General features: G+C 36.0%; 1 pseudogene; it reads right to left on the bottom strand.

Moving 5' to 3' along the window:
* Positions 1 to 26: 26 nt before the first annotated feature.
* On the bottom strand, positions 27 to 8,358 carry LOC142180319 (mitogen-activated protein kinase kinase kinase YODA-like; annotated as a pseudogene).
* Between the last annotated feature and the right edge of the window lie 3,898 nt (positions 8,359 to 12,256).

The raw sequence follows: 12,256 nt of genomic DNA, 5'->3' as shown, positions 1-12,256 counted from the left end.
CCAGCTGCAGTCGAAGAAGCAAAATATAGAAAAGAAATGTGCTGTCATCTCAGATTGTTTAATCAACAGTATCTGCAATATTTTCAGTTCATTGTTCACTGTACAACAACCTCAACCTCCATCCCCAAAAGGGTGAAAGCGGAGGAGATAAAGGGCCCTAAACCTATTTAATTTGCAAGCTTGCTTCTTTTGTACTCTCTTCTATGGGACAGCATAAATATACATGTTTGGTACCACAAATGTCTTGTTGAAGGATCAGCTATACATTGAATCACTTGAAGCTAGCTTCCACGAACAAATGACTCCTTTCATGGCTCAGGGTTGGTTATAAAATTCGATCTTAGGCACTCAACATTTTACAAACAGCTGTAGTGACCAGAGATGCTATGGTGAAGAAGGCCAAAAGATTCACTGGGAAGTAAGCTTCATCTTTGAAACACTAGACTCGAGGCCGGGCAGAGGTAATATTGATCAGCTGAACGACATCGACAATGGATGAAGTTCTGCTCAATAAGCTATTTTATTTCCCAAGTCCCCAACCCCCACCCTTCCACGGGATCCTTATTGCACAAATCAGCTTCCTTCAAAGTTACAAAGATAAACAGATTTACAAGAAAACCCAGTAAACAATGAAACTGGAAAGTTTCCCGTGAATGTTGTATCTTTTAATTTTTTCAACCTCGAATGTTGTATCTGACAAATACAACATCATGCTTCACCTGTGCGACCTTCCAAAGGAGGGCATGGGTTTAGATCTAGTGAAGGAACCAGTTTCACATGATCCCTTAGGAGTTGCTGAGACACTCGATTGGCCAGCACCGACTGCCCATCGAAAAGCTCTCCTGTCGTAGGCCTCCCGAACTGCTTTCCAAGAGCATCATTTTGAGAGGATGCCAATTCCCGGAAAGCATGAGATCCTGATGGTGTCCCTCGTAAAACATCAGGATCCCAGTACGAAGGCCCATTCATATAAGGACTCTGTGGAAGTGGTGCTGCCTCCTGTAAGTAAACTGACTGATTAAGGTGATGAAATGGGATAGCACCAGTCCCTCCAGAGAGAGGTGTTGATGAGCCAGACATGGTGATAGGACTTGATATGGGTGAAGGAGACATCCTCCCATTTAGGTGTTGAGGTGACCTTGGATGTAAAAGAGGGCTACCAATCGGCGAGACAGGGCATGATATGTTCCTTGTAATGTTGATATCACTGGAGATCAAAGAGGAATATCAGTAATCACAAAGATAAGTACTGCCTCCATTCTTTTTCTCTATTATATTCAGAATTATAACTTGAATGGCAATTGCTTTCTTCAGAAAGAGACTCAATTAAAAATCAAAGAACTAAAGAAATTTGAAATAATCAAGAGAAAAGAACCTGCAGTGAAAATTAGATTTTGAAACTCTGGATGAATGGATTGCAAGTCTTTCTGATTCTGACGTAGGTGAGTTCCTTGCCTGTCCAATGCCCTAAGATTCATAAAGAACACACCCGTAAGTTTAAACCATGCCACATAAGTCCAAGATGAAGATGTATAATGTTTTCGATCTACTGTAAGTTTCACTTGGAATTACTTTTTTGTGCATTCAGACATCATGAATTTAATATGCAGTTATCAATCTTTTGCACTCCCTTTTTTTCGGATATGCTGCACCATGAGCATCCTCCATCTAGATCTCCTTATGGATACCGACACAAGTCAATTTCATTTCCTTTAAGCATAAAAGTTTCACTTCTATTTTCTTTCTGTCTCTCTTCTTTCAAGGGTGAGCAACTTACTCTCAAATGAATCAAGAAGCTAAAAGCAAGTCAATTTTTTTTTTCAAAGTAGAGGTTCACTTCTATTTTCTGTCTCTTTTTTCTAAGAGTGAAGCATCTTACTCTGTTATGAACCAAGAAGCTAACAAGAACTAGGCTCACCAATCTCGATTACCTTCAAGGAAAGCAATGACAAAAGAGATGGCATTCTAACATAAAACACATTTATGCTTAAGAAGGCACATGCACAGACATCAGAGGTAGCTCACTGCTTTTGTTTGAATACAGGGGAAGAGAAGCAAGGATGGGGAATGACAGGACTAAAATTTTTAAGTTTGGTCATCCAAATGAACCTAGCTTGTTAATCTCGTCAAAAGAAGCAGCTTTTAGCCACACGACAGAATGCAATACAACTGGTCAGCAAGTAGAAAGTTTCTCACTGTTCCTCTTTTAACTTGTCTAGTAAATCCATTATCTTTCTCTTTTTAATTTTAAGTACTTCGATTGCTAAAAGATTCCTATCTGAAGGAAAAAGGAAAGGAAAAAAAAAGTTCATGGTTCCAGAAAAGATAACAGAAACTAATTGGTGATACCCAAGGAAAATATATTGTAAGAACCCGTTTCCTCCCCTAGCCACTGTAGAGAAAAGCTACAAACTCTACTACACAGATTATTTAGCACACATCCAACAATATAAACCTTGACCATATTTACATACCAGTTAAATCACATCTACTTTTCCAGAATGAAACGATCTTTTTTCTAAGAACTAGCCATTCTCTGAGTCCTATGTGACAAGTTCATATAACTGAATTATTATCGGCATATGAGATTGATTACTGTATGAACTCCAAATATAGACGCTTGAACTAATCTTAACCAGGAATGAACCTTAACAATATACGCGGTCAACAGATTTAAAATAAAGAAAGCCCGCCTGAATATTGGATACATGTACCCAATCAGTTAATTTTGCCAAAACTAATTGCTGATTCAGAATACATCATATTAATGATCATTTTACTGATAGAAGAATAAATGTGCCAGTGTACTTTTACCGGTACCATCATCACAACTTTCCTGTTTCTGAAAAGCTAAGTTGCTCCGACATGGCAGTTTAGATGCCGCACCCGTGTTGACACGACACTAGTATTGGTGTGAGTATGGGATCCATACCGGATCTGGTCAAATAATTTTGGGTACTTTGACCACGACGGACGGAAATATTCGAGACGAGATACATTTGATTCCCAAAATCAGAACCAAAACTAGGGTAAATTTTTAAAAAATAGCATATCTCATCTAGGAAATCAATCATTTACTTATCTACAACTCGAGAATAAAAAAGAAATCCACATTTTACAAGCTATACATAAGTATCCCACAAAATTTCTCATAATTTAGATTTTTTTTTTTTTTGAATTATTTTAGCCGGATCCCCACACTCGTTTCCGTACTAGGATCCGCATCCCCGAATCTTAGAATTTACATTTCAAAGATCCGCACATGTATCGGACACCCGCACCCCTGTCCGAGCAACTTAGCTGAAAAGAAAGAGAAAGGACTTCCAAAGTCTTATTGATGGGAAGAAAAGAAGACTAAAATAAACAGAAGTGTACCTGAGATTTTACGCCATTTATTCCTGCATATGGAGGATCAGAAGATGCAGGAGAAACATTTGGCTTCTCCAGAGTTGCAGCATTTTTCACAAAAGGATGCTCTAATAGTTGAGCAGCAGTAGGACGATGACGGGGCTCACGCTGCAAGCACTTCCTCACAAAATCTTTTCCTTCATCTGAGAGATGTTCTGGTATAGCTGGGAGTTCTTTACTATTCCCAATCTTAAACATAGCAGCAACCTTTGGGCCCATCAAACACCACATATTAGAGGTTAAGGGAATAAATTGTGTTGTACAACTTGCAATCTCAAATTAAATTACAGCAAAACTCAATCCCCAGACAAATTCCAGAAGAAAAAAAAGACGAAATGCTCAACTAATGTTCTCTAGGCCAAATTACTCACCCCTTCGTACTGGCTAAAAGGAGGCTTGGATGTAGCCATTTCTAAGACGGTGCATCCAAGGCTCCATATATCAACAGCAAGGTTGCACCCACTAGAATTCTTTATAACCTGAAACATTAGCAAACAGGCACTTTGAAGTCAAACTATAAGCAACCAAGGCACATGCAAAAATTTTAAGTACTGCCCAAATCAAATCCTCACCTCGGGGGCCATCCAGTAAGGGCTTCCCTTGAATGATAATGGACATGATTGTCCTGTAATCTGTAAATTTGCGATTGAAAAATTAAAGACATGAGGCTCAGCCTGAAGAGCACACCTACAGAGGGTAAAAGTGTTCCTGATGGTACAGTATTGACAATAACACCAGCGCATGACTTAATGGATTAAGTTACTGTATTTATCACTCCAGAAACAAGAAACAAAGCTAGATGATTAGAAAAAATGTTGTCTATTCCAACAGCAATAATTTAGAGATTGAAGAGCAGATTTGAATAAAAAAAAGCCATATGATGTCTCTAATTGATTATATCATACAGCAAATTGCGATCATCTAACATATAACTCCTTAGAAGTCTATGGGTAAACTTACATGTTTTGCCATTCCAAAGTCTGCTAACTTTATGCGCCCGTTTGGATCAACAAGAATATTTGCTCCTTTAATATCTCTGTGAAAATGCAGAGTTAGGCAATCAGGGTACAAAGGTAAAGACTGCTAAAAGAATGATATTTTACGAAAATGATCCAACCAAAGAACATAATTACCTATGCACTGTGTTTTTAGCATGTAAATATGCAAGCCCTGATAAGATTTGTTGAGTATAACTACGGATCGCTGTTTCTCCAAATGCACCATATTCTTGTAAAAGCTTATAAATGGACCCGCCGGATACATATTCCAAGTAGATATACAGTTTATCGCCAACCTGATAGAGGTAAACAATTCAGAAAAAAATGTCAGCTCAAAAAGATGATAAAATTTCGGAGCTCGAGAAAGTCTCTTCTTTCCTTTCGGTTTATTCACTACTCTGAAACTTAGCACTTGTTTTATTGATTCACAGGACGGAAAAGTATATGGCTCTCATATGATCAGGTTTATAGTTTCTCCAGACTTAAATCTCGCGACTAAGCTTTGGAGTGATAGGATTATGAACCAAATTCTTTAACAGTAATTAACATATCAAGCTCTCAATTGATAAGGCTGCAAACTGTGTCCGAAGCTCACCGTTTCTGTCCCGTAGTACTGAACAATGTTTGGATGCCTCAACCGGCTTAACAATGCAATCTCCTGCAAAGTACTTGAATATAAGAGCATACTCAAACATGAACATATAAATATATTATGACTCGGGAATCAACAACTCTAAGCAGTCCACAAACATTAAACCTTCAATAGACTGCTCCCTATTGGATAAACTTACTTGAGCCAACTGCTTTGCACTTTCTTTTGACTTTGCATCATCTGAAAATAATGTAACCTCCTTCATTGCACACATTTCACCACTATCACTGCAGAATAGACAAGGCCAGGTATTAAACAAAATCTTCAGACGATCAATAGTATAATTGGACATGTCAACATGTTGGATTTGTATTTACTTCAGAAGGCCATGGTCAGTGAATGTACCTGTTAAAACCAACATAAACATGTCCAAATGTGCCTCTACCCAGCAATTTTCCCTTTTTCCAACGAGAGCCAGGGCTAGCAAGGTTCTGGTATATTTGGAGTAGATCTCAATAGAATTAGTCATGTTTGGAATGTGAAAAGGGCGAAGAGTTGGAGATTATCAAAGGAGGAAGAGGCAAAGGGTGACTTTGCGGTTTTCCATCATCAGGCCAACTAGACTGCAATTCAGAGGCTCCACCTACAGCCCTAGGATGAATTGGTGTGACGGCGCCACTGTGAATTCTCGAGCTAGGTCCTGGACTTGTCATCCTAGGACTAGGAATTGGTGAGTACTCTGGACTTCCTCTACAAGGCTGCCAAAACAGTTGTCCTGACATATCTCCTCCCATTGAATTATGCCCAGAATTCTGACCAGACCCTGGGCTTGAACAATGGCCAGATCCAAGTGAAGGAAGATCTGGATAAGCCCTTCCTGCCCATAGAGTAGAACTAGTAACTTGCTCACTTCCAGCAGTTCTCATAGGACTTCTAGAAGGACTTGACATAGAACTATCAGGAGCACTGCAAAAAGCTCCATGAGGAGGGACCTGTATATTGGTCACATGACTACTTAAAGGTCTTCTTTTAGGAGATACAGAGGAAACATTTTTACTTGGCAAAAGACTAACGGGTCCTGTTGTTTCTTTCAAGCTAATTTGTCCAGCCGCAGATTGATCCCTAACAATCAAACTTCAAAACCAACAAGAAAAAGAATTGTGTCAATCAGGGTACTACAATTACATATCAAAAGAAAGCATCAAAGTTTTTAACAAGAAAAAACACTAGCCAAAGCAATTAAGGCCAGCCAAAGGTAAAAGAGATGACTTTTGAAAGAAAGGAATCGATAATGACCAAATTTTCCTCTGAATGACCTTCTACATTTGCTAACCTGGAAGGACTACCAATAGCAGTTCTGCTCCCAGTTTCATAATCAGATGCAAGTGGACTACGTTGACGTGAATCAGTAGGATCATCACTCTCAATAGAGCACTCGCTTGAAACAGATGCAAAGACAAGCTCTCCATCTGTATCTGCAGGGTCCAGTCTGTGCCTGATGCATGCAGGTTTTGGGAGAGGCAGAAACAAGGATGGCCTTGAGCCCTTCTCCACTCTGGACTTTGCGGATGCACTGATTCCAGAGTCTGACCGACCTACATTTGCTGGGCGCAGACCAGGAAGTGGTAGTGGTTGGGCCAGAGGCCTTTCAGCAAAGCTTTGACATCTTGCTACATGTTTGGAAGGTGATGATGCTCTTGATTGTGCTTGGGACAGAGAACCCTTCTCAGAAGCAGTATCACTGCTATGTCTTCGAGAACCTCCTGATTTACTGGGAGATTTAATTTCAGCTGGACTCTTAAACTTGCGATGCAATGTGTCAATAAAACTTTCTTTTGTTGCTTTCTTCTTAGCTTCTTTTGATGATGACTTCCACCATGAAGGCATATTTCCTTTTGCTATAAAATAGCAAAATCAAACAAATTACTACAACATTATTTTCAAATATCCAGCCTTGTATAAGACAATAAACCTGCAAGCAGAAAAAGACTGGCACGATCTAGTTAAGAATAATAGAATCTCAAGCTGTTGCTACAATCCATATGTCAATCCCGCCATATATTTGCAAATCAAGATTTGTGAAGATAAATATTACATAAATGATATTCCAACAAACAGGCATAAAGTTAAACAGGACCAAGGACATACTTATAGGTGATAGAATTAGCCAACTAAAGCAGTCAGCTTCATAATACAACCATGGTAACCAATAGTTATGTCAGTTCATCAAAAAGAACGTGGACAATCAATTAGAGGCCAAGTGGTTAAGACTTTAGACAAGCATAACTAAGGTGACATTATCAAACCTTGTTTCACCTTACTATTGGTAGGCGTAAACAGATAGTTTTGTATCAACAATTTAACTTTCACTTATAAATCATATGCATAATAAAACAGAAATTCCTACCCCATTTCTTTATTTAGTTGATCCTTCGACAGGTAATTAATCATTTTCCACTACGAGAAACTTCCTAGCAAACCGATTAAACACAATATGGCCTGAACATGAAATAGTACACATGATCCAATTCGAAGGAATAACTCCCTTTTATCCTTATACAATTTCAAAGATTGATGGGTCTCCGGATATTAGAGAACCCTTGACTCACTCACGCCAAGCAAAACTGGTGAGAGGAAGTACGACGAAGTCTCCAGTACCCAAATTCTTTTTAGAATCACAACAGAAAAATATTGTTCTATTCACTTCTTGCCATCTCCCGGTGTTTGCATCAAACTAATAGATGCATAACACTTGCATTTTACATATATCTTTTATCACTTATTCACAGTTAATCAATGTTTCAATATGCAACTAGTGCTTGTTCCTCTTAGAAATAAATCAACTACTGATCTCTCAGTGTTGAGTTACAGTAATCAGCATGATCCCAAAAACTCGAAATAGACAGATTTTCCAGGCAGATCTAAAACACTAACAATGCACTTAAACTAGTAAAAAAAAGTACAGATTTTAACAAGTTTAATAGTCAGAAATTTGTTAATAAAATTGAAAACAAAGATCACGAAAATCTCACCTGTAAAGTACTGAGCTGTCACACATCGAGCACGAAACAGCTCGCTTTCAGATTTGGCCTTCTGAATCCAACTCAGATATTATCTCAAACGAAACCCTAGAAAAATCTCGCTACCTCTGTCCCCGCTCCGAGATTTAACTGAGAGGCAGAGATAGAGAGAGAAATGAAGATATAAAAGAGCGTCGAGAATTCGAATCGGAGAAAGTGATTTTAGAAGAGATCGCGTAAGAATGGAGATGACAGTTGAGAGAGAGGAGTGAAAAAAGCCAAGTATAGGAGAGAGAGAGAGAGAGAGAGAGAGATAGTGGAGTGGAAAAAGAGGTGTTACGAGTTAAAGAATTTAATAATAAATGATACTAGTAGTTACTATATTTTTTAAAATAAAATAGTGTATTTTTGACTATTTTATTATGAAACCAATTTGCATCTACAACTCTTTTTAAATCAATTTACGTCTACTATGCATAGCATCTTTTTTATTAAAACAACAACAACAACAACCCACTATAATCTCATTAGTGGGGTCTGGAAAGAGTAGTATTTACGCAGACCTTACCCCTACCATGAGGTAGAGAGACTGTTTCCAATAGACCCTCGGAACTCCCGTGGAGGTTGCTTACCATCTGAGCAACCCCTCTTGTCCATCTTTTTTTTTTTTTATTAACCTTTGCTAAATTATGTCCAAAAATTTGCAGTGAACTATTGAAGCTATAAAAAAGAAAGAGTATTTCAATTGTTGCCGATGACAAAGGTCACTAGATCGAGTGTTGCAGTAAGAATTCGAACTTAGAAATTTAGGGTGTGTTTGGTAGAAGAAAAATATTTTTCCATGTTTGGTTGGCTTAAATGTTTTGGAAAATATTTTTCTCGTAAACTCATTTTCCTCCAATTGGAGGAAAATATTTTCCCGAGAAAATATTTTCCAAAACTCTTTTCCAACATTCCCCTCATTCCCCATCCCCACACCCCACCCCACCCCATCCTCACATAAATAGAAATATTATTAATAGTACTTTCTTTTCATATTATAGATAGAGTACTTTTTTTTATTTCAACAAATAAGTATTTTCTTTTCACGATATAAAAAATATTTTATATATTTTAACAAAAAAAATACTTTCTTTTCGTGATGTAGAAAATATATTTTCTTTCATTTCAACAAAATAATGTAGTAAAAAGTATTTTCTTTTATTTCAACAAAAAGAGTATTTTCTTTTCATGATGTAAAAAAAGTTTTCTTTCATTTCAATAAAATGAATATTTTCTTTTCATGATATAGAAAAAGCATTTTCTTTCATTTCAACAAAATGAGTACTTTATTTTCATGTTGTACAAATAGTACTTTCTTTTTCAACCAAAAAAAGAGTGTTTTTTTAAATTATGGACCACAAGTTCAACGTTGTTTTTGCATAAAATAATAAAGCAACACATTAGTTCCTTTGGGTTTGTGTGAATTTTTTTAAGAATAATTAATTTCTTGAAAAAATAGTCATGAAAATGTTGGGTATTTAGGGGGGGGGGGTGGAGTGGAGGGAGAGCACATGAAATATAGGGACTTGGGGAGGGGATGAAGTGAGTAGCATAAAAAATTATTTTTCTAAAATATTTTCTACTCTTTAACCAAACACTAAAAAATATTTTACGGAAAAAAGCTTTCACTCACCAACCAAACAAGAAAAAATAAGTGATAACACCACTCATTTTCCATTGATACTTTTTCTAGGAAAATATTCTACATGGAATATTTTCCTTCATACCCAACACACCCTTAATTACTCGATCATTTTCAAAAAAACTAATGCATTTGGGACAAGGCGAAAAGAGTTTGGCCAAAAATATTTTCATATTTGCTTGTGTTTGTTTGACAGATTTTGCAAGAAACATTTTTGAGTTTTTGAAAACTTGAAAGAAAAATTGTAGGTATTTTGAAAAAACTTAAAATTTTTGTTTTGTTGCAAAGACTATCAAACAACACAATTTCAAGACTTCTCAAATATTTGGCCAAACATTGTTTCACAGGATTTTCATTAAAAAAACAACATAAATGGTAGTAATATAATGTAAGAATTTAACAATGAATGATAATTAATGTTATAAAGTACGGAGATAATTTTTTTAATTATGAAATAATTAAAGTTGGGATTCCATTGTGTGCTCTTTCTTTAATTTTGTATGGTTTCCTTTATGCTTTTTGGAGGTATGGCTCACGCACGAAGCAATCAACGTCTGCCGTGTACGTGGGATTATGATCCAACGGTCAATTATTTTTTTCATTTTCTCTTTTGGTTGGTATTATATTTATTTTTATTTTCTTGGTTGGTATTAGATTTATAGCTCTGTGAAGAGTAGTCTTTCTTTGATACGGACAATGTAGAGCACCTTAGTACAGTAGTACTTTGAAAGTGACAGACAAGTAAAATAACAAATAATTTCGTTTTATTTCTCTTTTTTCCGTTCTGGAACAATTACACAAACCTCCCCTGAAGTTTGAATTTGTACATGTGCTTGCCTTGTGATTTTATTAGAGTCTACACAAACATCCATTTTTATTGTTTTATTACCAATAAAATGTCTAATAAGATTTGCTTCATATTTCCTACCACAAAATGGCGTCAATTACTCCCTGTAATTAGTTTTAAATTGTATAATATATAGTTAACGAATATAGAACTGTCTTGGCAAGAGAAAATAATTAAAAAAGAAAAGAGGTGCATGAAGTAATTAAATCACAGCGAATTAAATAGTATATTTTGGTCCCTTTTCTGTCGGAATCTGAAAAATTAGTTGTATAAGCTAAATTAATAGGGCATAAAGAAAATTTCCTTTCGGTTTAATTATAATCCACGTGGCAATAATCATTGATAAATTAGTAGGGTCCCTTTCTTTTTTCTAATCTTAAGATTAAGGGCCGTAAAAAGCAAAAGAAAACGGAAGGCTATTAAAAATATTAAGAGGCAATTTCCCTGGAAGATGCAATAAATCCTTTTTTTTTTAAATCAGTTTGTAGAACATCAAATTGACAAGAAAAATGCCCTTAAAATTCAAGGAGAGTATCTAAGCTAAGGACATAATGGCGAATCCAAGTAGATACACTGTTGTATTTTTACCAATTTTTAAGTACGTGAAATAGACATATTTAAGAATCAAAATCAGCAAGATGCCAATATCTTTAGCACAATAGTTAAAGCGATCCAATCTCCTCATTCTTCAGAGTTTTTTAATAAGTAAAGCAGGTGGATATATGCTTTTTACGAACGCCTTATAAAATGATCATGCATATTGGCAAGAAAATACTTGCTCGGTAATTTCATAAAATCGGTATTGATTTGATATAAACGTCAGATATGAATAAGGGTTTTGTCCAATTAATGACTCATGCTAGTCAAGACTTTAGGATGCTTATTACAATTTGTATTAGCTTTATTATATCAATGTACGTGTTGCCTAAGTTTATTAAAAATATAAACTATGTTTAACTTTTTTCTTAATTGGAAAATATTTTAGATATGTAGGAAAGATCTCAATAACAACATGTCAAATGTTATTATGGTTAAGACATTATGCTTAATTTGATAGGATGAAATTTGTTCTAACAATAGATCGAATTACTTCTTTGTTGCAATCCATGTTTTCGTACGTAAGAGTATGTCATAAGTCAATCGATGTAAGCTCAGAAATGAGATCATCCTTGAAAAAAATATAAAAATAAGCTAATCATGTTACCTTGGGGGTTACAAATATTTAAAACTATGAATAACAAGTACCAAGAGGATTGGAAGGCTTAGAAGCTAAATGAATTGAAGAAAATAAGTTTCGTCGAAAGTCGACAAGTTGGGAATGTTATAACATGTACTTTGGGGGTGAGACTAGGGTGTTTAACATGATAAGGTGATTTTGTTATGAGTTATTTTAGTCATATGATGGTCGTGTGTTATGTTTTGAAGTCAAGCGAGTTGTGGAACAAAAGTTGGCAAAGGTCATCACAAGTTACATTCATAAATGTGATAAAAATTAGGTCAAATATAGCAGAGCTTTTCTATAAATATAATAAGAATTATGGGGTGATCAACCTATTAAATTGAAGGTCTATGAGTCTAGTTTCCAGTGCATTAAATTGTTCATCAATACGAGATCAGAATAGAGAGATATTCGCATTTTTGCGAGACTACACAGGCAGCCCCCTATGGGACCCACATAGGCGGTGGATGATTCTCCCACCTTTAAAA

This window comes from Nicotiana tabacum, chromosome 4 (assembly GCF_000715075.1).
Source record: "Nicotiana tabacum cultivar K326 chromosome 4, ASM71507v2, whole genome shotgun sequence".
NCBI lineage: Eukaryota > Viridiplantae > Streptophyta > Magnoliopsida > Solanales > Solanaceae > Nicotiana > Nicotiana tabacum.
This window is presented reverse-complemented; position numbering and strand designations above follow the sequence as displayed.